General features: G+C 41.9%; 2 protein-coding genes across 2 annotated transcripts in view; both read right to left on the reverse strand.

Annotated features, from left to right (window-relative positions):
• The window catches only part of Setx (senataxin), an 85,452-nt gene extending 83,366 nt beyond the window's left edge, over positions 1–2,086 (reverse strand). Inside the window, exon 1 of the mRNA XM_026395404.2 lies at positions 2,056–2,086. The gene's annotated coding sequence lies outside the window, so the exon portion shown is untranslated. The remainder of the gene's footprint in view (positions 1–2,055) is intronic.
• A 10,308-nt stretch (positions 2,087–12,394) lies between these two features.
• Ttf1 (transcription termination factor 1) overlaps positions 12,395–13,082 on the reverse strand; it is a 31,629-nt gene continuing 30,941 nt past the window's right edge. Inside the window, exons 12-13 of the mRNA XM_077797166.1 lie at positions 12,799–12,834; positions 12,395–12,423 (exon numbers count right to left, since the gene is read on the reverse strand). The gene's annotated coding sequence lies outside the window, so the exon portion shown is untranslated. The remainder of the gene's footprint in view (positions 12,424–12,798; positions 12,835–13,082) is intronic.

The raw sequence follows: 13,082 nt of genomic DNA on the forward strand, positions 1-13,082 counted from the left end.
ACTCTATCCAGTTAAAACACCTTTAAAAAGTAATTTAAATCTGTGGGCTGGGGTCGTGGCTCAGAGGTAGAGCATGCGCCTAGCATGTGCAAGGCACTGGGTTCGATTCTCAGCACCATATAAATCAAAATAAAGACACTGCACTGTATCCACCTAAATAATTTTTTTTAAGTAATTTAAATCACCATCTCCCACTTCTTCAGCTCCTTTCAATTCTAGCTTCACCCTTCACCCACGGAACATTTCTACAAAGTCCAACAATCACTCTATTGGGTACCCAATTCAATGGGCTCGTTACTTGACTCTAACTGTATAAAAAAATGCTGGCCATGCATTCCTTAGCCATGCTGACATACCATTTTCCTGACACTAGGTCTACCAAATTCCTTCTGCTACCCTTCCTAATATGAGTCTCCAAAGGTTCTTGAGCCTTCTAATCTCTGCATTCAATACTTTTTCTGGGTGGCCTTACTCAAACCACTGTTTTAACTACTACCTGCACTGAAGCTTCTCCAAACCTAAAAATGTCTTTTTTTTTTTTTTTCAAGATGGTGGTCTCAGTATGTTGCTCAGGCTGGCAGTCTCGAACTACTGGGCTCAAGTAATCAATCCTCTTGCTTCAGCCTTCTGAGTGGCTGGGCCACAAGCACTTTACCCAGCCTTAAAAAAAAAAAAGAGAGACAGACACTAGGTATCAAACCCAGGGCCTTGCACATGCTAGATAAGAGCTACATCTTCAACACTTGAAAAACTATGAATCCGGGGCTGGGGATGTGGCTCAAACGGTAGCACGCTCGCCTGACATGTGTACAGCCCGGGTTTGATCCTCAGCACCATATACAAACAACAATGTTGTGTCTGCCGAAAACTAAAAAATAAATATTAAAAAATATATATATTCTCTCTCTCTTGCTCGCTCAAAAAAAAAAAAAAAAAGGAAAGAAAAACTATGAATGCAATGCATTAAGTAGATTTCAACTACTTAATAATGACAGACTAGCCCAGAAGTCAAGATATATTCAATACCCAACTACAGTGTATCTCTACTTACAGGACTGACAGCCACCTCAAAGAAAACATGACCTGAACAAAACAAAATTCTTAGCTTAAATTTGTTATACTTTGTCCTGTATTCCTTATACTGACTGCAATACCATCCATTCAGTTTTCAAACCAGTAACCTAAAAATTAACCTACACTGTCCATCAGTGGATGAATGGTAAAGAAAATGTAGTGCATATATATAAAATGGAGTTTTATTCAGCCATAAGTAAAAATAAAATAATATCATTTGCAGGAAAATGGATGAAACTTGAGAAAATTATGCTAAGCAAAATAAGCCAAACTTAGAAAGTCAAGGATTGCTGTCCTATAAGGAAGGTAGACAGGAAAAAGGAAAAGAACGGTGGAGGTAGATCTCTTAGATCTTCATATCTAAGGGAGATCAGCAGAGTATAGAAAAGGGACCAGAGGGAGGGAAGAAGAGGAGACAAGGGAAACACTGGAGAATAATATTGGCCACACTATATTGTTATATCATATATAAATAAGTAACAACAAATCCCACCACCACATACAACTATAATATGCCAATAAAAGAAAAAAATCTTTAAACACACACACACACACACAAAAAAAGCTTGTGGGCTGGGGTTGTGGCTCAGCAGTAGAGCGCTTGCCTAGCACGTGCAAGGCCCTGGGTTGGATCCTCAGCACCACATAAAAATAAATAAAGGTATTGTGTCCAACTACAAACAAACAAATGTTTAAAAACAAAAGCTCTACTCTCCTGCCTTTATCCTCACCTGAGTTCCACTGTCTATAGTTTCTTAAACTACAGCTGTAATTTTTTCTCACTGCCATCACCACTGCCTTAGTTGAACATATTTTCACTATTTACTTGTATTACTAATGAAGCCTAAATGATCTCTCCACCTCTTGTCTGATCCACTAACAATTCTTCCTCCAAAATGTTGCCAGAAGCCAAAAGACAAACTAGATCTCAAAAGCACAGAGGGGGGGCTGGGGGTGTGGCTCAAGCAGTAATATGCTCACCTGACATGTGCAGGTTGCTGGGTTTGATCCTCAGCACCACATAAAAATAAAATAAAGATGTTGTGACCACATAAAAATAAAATAAAGATGTTATGTCCCACCAAAAAGTATAAAATAAATATAAAAAAAAAAAAAAAGCACAGAGGACTCCTCCACAGTTCTGGGACAGAATGCAAACTGTTGAGTTCAATACACAGGCCTCCATTACTTGGCTTCAGCACCATTCTAGCCACTACCTTCTCTCTCTTCACCTGCTCATCCTAAAACAACTCATGGTGCTTACATTCTATAATTTGATGGAAGCTATTCCATCTGTCTTGTACACTCACCTTTCACACCTCTGCCTGGTTAATTACAGGAATTTAAAAATTCTTTTTTTATAAAATTCAGATTCATTTTTAAAGTACTCCACTATCGATTCTGATAGAATCCTGGATTTGAGAACCGCCAGGATGCAATGCATCCCCAGTGTCATCACATCTGGGAGGCTGGTCTGACCAAACCTCACTTCCAGTTTGTCTTTGATGACCTCCTTCTCTATTCCCTCACGACTCCGTTCAAATTTCTATCACTGCACTTATCAGGGTGAACTTCTGTTTACTTACCTGCTTCCTTCACCAGCCCCCAGCAAATGGAAGTCTGTTAAGGCAAGGACCTACTCCATATATATATCCATACTTTACATTTACCTCCAGTGCTGGGTATATGTTGTGATTGAAAAACAAAAAGTCTTAATAGTTTAAAGGAAATAATAATAATTACCTTGGCAAACAGCCTGCAGAGGTGTTCTCCTCTGTTGAGACTGCTTGGCTTATCTGTGAATGAGTGACGATTTGCATTCATATATATTCAGACTTTGGCCCCCTAAAAAACATTTCTGAAATTAAAAAAGAAGTAAAACTTACGAAGTGGCTTCTATATCTTATGCGGGCCTTGCATCAAACCTCCAGAGTGGGCCACCTGAAGAGGAAGCTCGGGCAGGCTACAGGACACACAAGCAATGAATGAAATAAGGGTAGAACTGCCAATTCTAACCCGTAGATCCTCAGGGCACTGTCCCAACTCAGGGCCCAGCTAGGCACTGGGGCAAACATTCCCAAAATTAACAAGTGCTGGTAACCTCCATTCCAGGCTCTCCAGGAACTCGGCGCTGCCACTTATCAAACTCGCCCTCCTCCGGGTTCTCTGCCCCTGGGGGTCAGTCCGTTTCTAGCGGGCGGCGCAACCTCCGGCACAGCTCCCTTCGGGACACAGCCCAGGGAACCGAGCCCCTGTGGCCGCTGTCAGCGCCGCGTCTCCTGCAGGCGGGGCAGGCAGGCAGGCCTACGGGCGAAGCCCCTCTCCGGAGCCAGCCGACGGGGACTGCGTCCAGGACAGCCGCGAGGAGAACCCCCAGCCCGGGGCCACCGCGCAGCGCCAAGCCCACAGCTCGCTCACACGGGAGCGCGGGCGGGCGTCCCGGCGCCTGGGCCCGGCGTGCAGGGCACAAAGGGCGGCCGGCCGGCCAGCCTCCGGGGACACTCCCGCCGCGCGCCGCGACCCCGCTGGGGGCAGCGCCACCCCTCCCCCACCTCGGCTTCGCGCGCCGCGACGGTTACTCGTGGCGACCTCGTGCGCGCTCACGCACGCCCGGCCTGCTAGCCCGGTGCCCGCCGCCCTTCTCACCGCGCTCGGCCCTACACCGGGCGCCGGCCCACCTTCATGCCTGAGCCCAACAGTCGGCCCCGGGCGGAAGTACGGGCCCGCGGCGGAGCGCCCAACCCGCAGTCGCCGCGAGCGCAGACTCCGCCCCTGAGCGGCGTCCACCGTCCGCAGGCCCCGCCCCCTCCCGGCTGGCTTGTTTTGGTGCGCCGAGGGGGCGGGGCGTGGGAAGACAAGCAGCGGGGCGCCGCGGGCAGGCCCCAGCCGGATGCGAACGTCACTTCCGGGCCGCAGGGGTTTGACCAATCAGAGGGGCCCGTCGAAGTGAACTGGAAAGCTGGCCCTGGGACCACGCCCCCAGGTACGCCCCCTGGGCGGGGCGGCTACCCACAAGCGCGGCCCAAGGCGGGTTCGGAGCCCACCTCCCGCCGTTTCCGTTTCGCGGTTGCTTTTAGTGTCTCAGGTGTTTCGGGAGTGGTGATAAGGATGGCGAAGGAACGTCTCCTTACCTTCGGTCTTACTCTGGAGACCTAAAACATGCTCTCACCCAAACGCGTCACCCGTGCAGAACGCAGACCCCGAGTCCCCGGAGACGGCGAGCGTCATGGGCAGTGCACGCGGTGCGGGTGCCCCCGAGGCGCAGGTGGCTCGCTGTGGCCCCGCGGGGGCGCCCCGTTGTTCACGCCGGGGAGTGCGGGCAGGAACCCCGTGGTGCGACTCGCGCCGAGGGCGAGGGCACTGCGACAGTCCTGCCGGGGACAGCCCCAACCCGAGACTGAACCGGGGGCCGGCCGGGCAGAACGGGACCCCGGCCGGGGAACGTTCCAGAAGGGGCGTGGCCTGCCGCAGGGGCGGTGACCGTTGGGGCGCCCGGCCTGCGAGCTGGGACCGTTAAGGTTCCGGCCGCCTGCTCTCCGCAGCGAGGGTCCAGACGGTACCGAGCGGTCGCGGAGTCTTCTTGGAACGGTGCTTCCGCCCGGCGCCTCCTCAGCTGGAGCTGCGGGCGAGGGTGCCAAAGCCACCCGCGTCGTGCCCTGTCGTGCCCGCGCAGAGGTCATGACGTGGGCCAGGGAAGGACGTGACCGCAAGCTGCCCGCCCGGTTCCGGCGGCCCGGCGCCGGGGCTTTTAGTGCTGACAAGAATGTTTCTTCTTATGGCGGGAGGGAGGGGTCGAAGACCAGACCTTAATGCGTCTTCGCACCAACACGGTCATAAAATGTCTGTATTTTTTTGGTACCAGGGATTGAACCAAGAGGCCCTTTACCACATCCCCAGCCCTTTTTATTTTTGAGACAAATTTGAGATCCTCCTGCCTCAGCCTCTCCAGTCGGTAGGATTATAAGCTTGTACCCAGCGCTTGGCTTTGTTTTCCTTTTTTAATGGAGAAAACTGTATAGGGTCTTTCTTTATAATCATCTCGCTTTTGTCATTATTGGTGAACAATAATAGTATATTTACTATTAAGTTTTTCATACTTTCTATTGAATTATACTGATTGCATTTTTTCTACAAATTATTTTCCACACTCCAGATCATGTCCTGAGATTCACAGATCCACAGTGTATTCAGGAATAGTGGAACCCCAAACTTATACAACCTGCATCAAAAGAAAGCACTGCAATAAAATTTTGAATACAAAAGTAGAAATGAAAATTACTTTGTATTTGGAAGGAATAATATAAATCCCAGCGGCTCAGAAGGCTGGGGCAGGAGGATCCCAAGTTGGAGACAAGCCTCACAAAGGTCCGAAACAACTTGGGGAGACACTGTCAAAAACTAAAAAGGGGGCTGGGGATGTGGCTCAGGCAGTAGCGCACTCGCCTGGCATGCGTGCGGCCCGGGTTCCATCCTCAGCACCACATACCAACAAAGATGTTGTGTCCGCCGAACACTAAGAAATAAAATGTTAAAAATTCTCTCTCTCTCTCTTTCTCTCTCTCTCTCTCCTCTCTCACTCTCTCTTAAAAAAAAAAAAAAAGAATTAAAAAAAAAAAGAAACTAAAAAGGGCTGGAGATGTGGCCCAAGGATTAGATGTGGCCCCGGATTCAAACCCTGGTACAAAAAAAAAAATTTTTTTTTTTTTTAAGAGAGAGTGAGAGAGGAGAGAGAGGAGAGAGAGAATTTTTAATATTTATTTTTTAGTTCTCGGCGGACACAACATCTTTGTTGGTATGTGGTGCTGGGGATCGAACCCGGGCTGCATGCATGCCAGGCGAGCGCGCTACCGCTTGAGCCACATCCCCAGCCCAAAACAATTTTTTTTAATGAAAAATCCAGGAAAAAGAAGAGCAGGACATTTAAACTACACAATACTATGAAAGTTTCATTTTGACTACATATAATTATCTAAATCAACAATGAAATGTAAAATGATTTTTTTATACTAAAAACAGGTAATTGTCCTTTTTCTGGCAAAATTGATCAAATCTATTAAGTTTAGAAAAGTCTTTCAAATTAATGATCTAGTTTGATGATGCCATGTGAATTTTTAGGATTATCAAGCCTTTTTTCATTTATGAGTTGTAAGATGTCAGAGGACTCAACCAAGTTTTCTAGGGTGGTGATTGAGCCTACTTTGGATTGACCACTCAATTACCAAATCATCCTATTCTCAATTTTAGATACATACTATGAGTTTTATACTTCAGTGTATGATGTTGAAAGAGCAAGTTTGGGTCATATTTTACCTATTTGATCCTGTAACTCATTCTACTACATCATTTGGCTTATCAACAATCAAGACTATTACTCATTATTTCAATTTCAAATGGACCTTTTCTTAAATTTTCCCTCATGATAATGTCTATTGGGGCTGGGAGTGCTCAGTGGTACAAAACTTGCCTAGCATCATAAGGCCCTGGTTTCCATCCCCAGTACCACAAAAAGAAGGATGATGGCATCTATTGACTTCATCATTGTTCATCTTCATTTTGCCTTGTGTTCCATAAATTGTTGCCAGCTTTATATACCTATTTATATAATCTACACATAGTGATACACAATAAAATACCTAGCTTTTATGATTAGTGTTAATACCTCCATACTTTGTGTAGCCATCTTTATTCAAGGTATGACATTTCTGTAGCAATCCCCTTCTCTACACTCAGCTGATGGAACTGCTTTTCAGATAGCTATGTCTGCATCAGTCACCACAGATTCACTTAGCCTGTTCTAGAACTCAGTATCCATGATATTTACATTCTGGTCTCTTAGATCTGCCTGCCTTTGTTCAATATAACATCAATGTGATTCATAGATGTTGCTGCAGGCACCTGTCATTCAATTTTATTTTTGGATTTCATTAAATGAATATACCATGATTTGTGGTTTTTCCCCCACTCATCTGTTACTAGATATTTAGATCAATGCAAGTTTGGGGATATTATGAATAAAACTTAAATATGTTAAAGACTACTATGATATTATGTTAAAGACTACTGTGGCACAATTATTTTTTTTAAAGAGAGAGTGAGAGAGGAGAGAGAGAGAGAGAGAGAGTTTTTAATATTTATTTTTTTAGTTCTCGGCGGACACAACATCTTTGTTGGTATGTGGTGCTGAGGATCGAACCCGGGCCGCACGCATGCCAGGCGAGCGCGCTACCGCCTGAGCCACATTCCCAGCCTGCACAATTATTTTAATAGATACATTTTCATTTAACTTGGATAAATATCCATGAGTGAAACAGCTGGATTATAGGCTAGGTGTATGTTTTTATGAAATATTATCAACTCATTTTCAAAAATGGCAATACCCTTCTACATTCCCATAAACAATGTATGGGTTCCACTTGTCTCATTACCTTGTCAAGACTCTTTATTCTTATTCTTTTTAGTGCTTGTTGTTCTGGGAGGTTATAAGCACACACTTTGTATTTCCCTGATAATCAACGATGTTATTCATCTTGTCACTAATTCTTGGCAATTAGTGTATCTCTTTTTGTGAATTGTTTGCACAAGTCCATTGGCCATTTTAAAACTGGATCATTTGTCTTATTAGAGTTCTGTACATATTCTGGGTAATAAGGCCTTTGTTTTTATGTATTTGTTGCAAATATTTTCTTCCAGTTTGTGGCTTGCATTTTTTTGTGAACTTTACAGTGTCTTTAGGAGAACAGAAGCTTTAAATTTTAATGAAATCCAGTTTATCAATTGCTTCCTCAGCAGTTAGTGCTTTTAGTGTCCTATCTAAAACTTAAAAAGATTTTTCCTAGGGCTAGGATTGTGGCTCAGAGGTAGAGTGCTTGCCTACCATCTATAAGGAACTGGGTTTGATCCTCAGCACCACATAAAAATAAAGTTATTGTGTCCACCTATAACTAAAAAAATGTTTTTTTAAAAAATTGATCATATATTTTCTTTTAAAAATCTTAAAGTTTTCATTATTTATTTTCTGTGTGTTTGGGAGAAGTTTGAGTCTAGGTTCGATTTTTCAAGTAAATATACATCTGTTTGTTCCAGAACTACATTTTGAAAAGATTATCATCTTGGCACCTGTGCCATTGTTGATGTATTCACTCAGTCTCAGAGGAGAACTTACGGCTGTAAATACTTTCATTAAAAAAAGAAAGGGGGAAGCCAGGAAGCAGAGGCAAGATGGTTTACATCTCGAATGGACAAGTGTTGGACGGCCAGAGTCAGTCCCCATGGAGACTATCTTTTTGATAACAGATTTCTTTGGGGGAATAGCTGTTTGTGGTTTTGTTTTTTAAAACTCTGCTTCAACAAGATGTGAAAAAAAAAAGAAGAGGCTATGGAAACTCATCTGATTCCAGATATGATGATGGAAGAGGGCCACCAGGAGACCCTCCCAGAAGAATGGGTTGAACCAATCATCTTCAGGGCACAAGCCCTCCCACAAGGGGTGGTGGATGTCTGCTCTAAAAAGCAGACAACTAAACTTATGCATCCATAGCAGAAGGAAACTGTTAAGAAGCAGAGGGCTGACCTTGCTAGACAAGTATGAATATATATGTCTAAATAAGGATTGCTCTGTGTCCTCACAGATCAATGAGGTCATGCTGGGAATTCCCTCTGTAGGGATCTGGCCTGACATGCAATTCCATAGTGCACATTTGTCTCATCTTTTTGGTATAATTCATTAAAGTATTAATATAGTTTTAATAAGTAAATAAACTTTTAGGTTGTAAAACTGGTTTCTCATCTTTATATAATTAATCACAAAACACTCTAAACCTGAAGAAAATAAAGGCTGCGTATTTTTTTAAAAAAATCATACAACCAACAATAAAAAAAAAATAAAATAAAATAAAAAAATCAAATTGCCTTACACTTTGAGAAACTATAGAAAGAAGACCAAAGAGAATCTACAGTTAACAAAAGGAGTAAATAAGAATGGAGATAAATGAAAGAGAATAGAAAAACCGACAAAAATTTCATTCTTTGAAAAGATTAGCAAAATTGGTATTCTGGGCTACATGTATGTTTCCCCCAAATTTGTTAATCCTCAGTGGGATAGTTATTACTGGGTAAGGTCTTTGGGAGATAACTAGTTCATGAGGATGGAGCCTTCAACTTGGGATCAGTATCTCGGAGGAAGGAGCTTGCTTCCTGTCTCTGAATCCTCCTCCAGGTGAAGATGTAACCTGGAGATGTCTGTCTCCTAACGAAGAAGAGCACCCCACAAAATCCTATATCTGCTAGCACCTTAGTCTTTTATTTAAATGAATTTTTTAAAACAAAATACATTTTTTCTTTTTTTTTTTTTTTTTAATATTTATTTTTTAGTTCTCGGCGGACACAACATCTTTGTTGGTATGTGGTGCTGAGGATCGAACCCGGGCCGCACGCATGCCAGGCGAGCGCGCTACCGCTTGAGCCACATCCCCGGCCCCAAAAAAATACATTTTTAATTTATTTGTTTATTGTATGTGGTGCCAGGAATCGAACCCTGTGCCTCAGGCATGTTAGGCAAACTCTCTACTACTGAGACCCAGCCCCAGCCCACACCTTAGTCTTGTTATTTCCTGAATTCCAGAACTATGGGAATAAATTCCTGTGGTTTAAACACATGCCAGGGGGGCTGGGGATGTGGCTCAAGCGGTAGCGCGCTCGCCTGGCATGCGTGCGGCCTGGGTTCGATCCTCAGCACCACATACAAAGATGTTGTGTCTGCCGAAAACTGAAGAATATTGAAATTCTCTCTCTTTAAAAAAAAAAAAAATTCTCTGTCTCTCTCTCTCTTAAAAAAATACATTTAAACACATGCCAGGCTGTAGTATTCTGTAATAGCCACACAAACTTGATCAAATGGTTGGCAAATGTTTAACTATAATGACAAAAAGAGACATAATAAAACCACATAAAATAAAACAAAGATGTTGTGTCCACCAAAAACTGAAAAAAAAATATTTAAAAAATTATCTTTCTCTCCCTCTCTCTTTTCTCTCTTTGAAAAAAAAATAAAGAAAGAAATAGGAAACCTGAAGGGTTCTATAGCAATTGAAGAGATTGAAGAAGGAAGAAAGGAAGGAAGGAAGGAAGGAAATAAATCTAGGATAGCCTTGCTGGTGAATTCTACCAAACTTTTAAAGAATTAACATCTCCTTCGAGATCAACACTACCTTGATACCAAAGGCAGAAAAACCCATCACAAGAAAATAAAACCACAAGCCATGTCTTTATGACTAGACATGCAAAAACCTTAAAAAAAATTACCAGCCAAGTCCAGTATTAGACCACACTACCATGAGTCAGTGGTATTTGCCCCAGGAATGGAAGGCTGGTTCCATACACACAAATCAATCATTTCCTACACCAAATCAGAGGAAAGATGTTGGATTTTCATGTCTCAAAATACTTCACGATGGGCTGGGGTTGTGGCTCAGTGGTAGGGTGCTTGGGTTCAATCCTCAGCACACATGCAAATAAATGAACAAAATAAAGGCATTGTGTCCATCTACAACAAAAAAAGATTAATAGTTCATGATTTCTCTTGGATTTCTTCTTTGATGTTTTTATTGCGTTAGACCATTTTCTTTAATTTCTACATGAATTTAAAATTTTTTTTATATCTTCTACTTTCATTTCTAGTTTTCATAGCATTAGGAAATACTTTTCATGATTTCAAACTTTTTAAACTAATTGAGAATTGTTTTTGTAACCTAATATATAATTAGTTCTAGACACTGTTTCATTGTGCACATGAAAAAAATGTAAATCCTATTGTCAGTGGTTGGAAAGTTCTTGTGTATCTCCATTCCGTCTGCTTGGTTTATAGTGTCATTCGAGTTCTCTGTTTCTTTAATGAAATTTTGTTATATCCATTATTGAAGTAGAGCATTAAAATGTCCAAATACTACTGTAAAATCATCTAAATCTCTTTAATTCCGTCAATTTCTGGTTAACTTTTTGGAGGGACTCTGTTATCATATGTATGTGTGTTTCCAACATATCTTCTTGATGGCTTGACATTTGTATCATTATATCACGTCCTTTTTTGTCCCTTGAAACAATTTTGTCTTAGTTGCATGGCATTAGTATAACCACTCCAGTCTGCTTCTGGTTATTTTTTTGCAAAGAGTGTAGTTTTTGCAGTTTTCATTTTCAACTGTTTTTGAATCTAAAATGAGTCTCTTATAGATTGCATCAATTGGATCATTTTCCCATCTACCAATCTATGCTTTATCATTCAAGAGTTCAATCCAGTTTTTGATTTTATTTTTGCTTGTGCTTCCTTGTGGGATGAGGATGAAACCCTAGGGCCTTGCACTCACAAGGCAAGTGCTCTAACACTGAGCTCCACCCCAGCCTGCAATCTACTTAAATTTAGTGCAGTTATTGGTAAGACTCCTGCCACTTTTCTGTGCTTTTGTGTCTTCTTTTTGTCAGTGCCTCCACTGCCGCCTTCCTTAGTGTTGAGATCTTTTCTGGCATGGCACTTTAACTCCCCATAATTTCTTTCACTGTGTGCTTTTGAGTTACCTTCTTAGCAGTTGCTCAGGAAATTACCTTGCCCATCTTGATAGGATAGCACTCCTATGTGGAGTCATACCAATTTAATTTAAATAGTCTACAAGATCTTTGCTACTACTTTATGTCATTATTGGCCACTCATATTATAAGGTCCTTGCTTAGCATCTGAATGGCCATTTTAAAGAAAAAGTCTCCCTTTCCTGCCCAAGGGTGTTTCTGAGAAAGGCTCACCAGTCCTTCATACCAACCCAACCCCTAACAGCAGGCATCAGGACCCACCTGTCTATGATTCATGAGCCTCCCCCATGAAAGGCCTGTTTTGCCTTTCTCTGCTATAGAGATGGCCTTTGTCAGCTGGGACAAATAAACTCTGTTACAGTAGTTATTTGTTAAGTGACTTTCCTGAATTTTTATATAAATTGTATTCTTTGGTCAATATTTTATAGTTTTTTTGTTTTGCACAGGGGTGCTGAGGGCCACAGCCAAGTCGGAATGAAGCATGGCATTTTGCCAGAAGGAAGTGGTTGAGAGGTGACACCAGCAAGCCATAGAGATGATGATGGTTAAGTTAAGCTGTGTATTCAGTTGTATATAGACCCCTGCTGTCTGCCTCAAATTCACCAAAAATTCAAATACGAGTAGATCAACTCAAATCACTTAATGACTTTCAAAAGTTATTAGGAGACATAAATTGGATAAGGCCTTATCTAGGCATACCATCAGGAGAGTTGGGACCTTTATTAGATATCCTAAAAGGCCCATGAGATCCAAATTCACCCTTCTTGTTAACACCTGAAGCAAGAAAGGCATTAAAAATCATTGAAACATATATGGAAAATATGCATTTGGATAGAATTGATAAAGTTTGCCTTTATTATTTATTGTACTACCAACAAAAAAATATTCCTACAGGAGTATTTTGGCAAGAAGTTCTATTATTATGGATACATTTATCTTATTCTCCTAATACTATTCTTACTAGGTATCCTGAGGCTGTAGGACAATTAATACTCAAAGGAATAAAAGCAGCAAAGGGAATGTTTGGAATTTCTCCCAATAAAATTATTACTCCATATACTATGGATCAAATTGATGAGTTAGCTAATGAGTTAAATACTTGGGCAATAATCATGTGTAAATCTAATGTTTCATTTGATAACCACTTACCATCTAACCCTTTGTTGTCTTTTTGGTCTTCGAATCCTGTAGTTTTTCCAAAAATGACAAAAAAAACACCTATCATGAATGCTCCAAATATATTCACTGATGGGTCAAATAATGGTACAGCAGCAATAGTTACACCTGATCAAACTTTTACATTTTTATTACCCAAACAATCAGTTCAAAAGGTAGAGCTTGATGCAGTATTACAAGCTTTTGTGATGTTTAAAGATTCTGTATTTATTTTCTGATAGTCAGTACATAGTTAATGCTATAGTATCCCTTGAAGA

The sequence above is a fragment of the Urocitellus parryii genome, chromosome 4, assembly GCF_045843805.1.
Source record: "Urocitellus parryii isolate mUroPar1 chromosome 4, mUroPar1.hap1, whole genome shotgun sequence".
In the NCBI taxonomy this organism is placed as follows: Eukaryota; Metazoa; Chordata; class Mammalia; order Rodentia; family Sciuridae; genus Urocitellus; species Urocitellus parryii.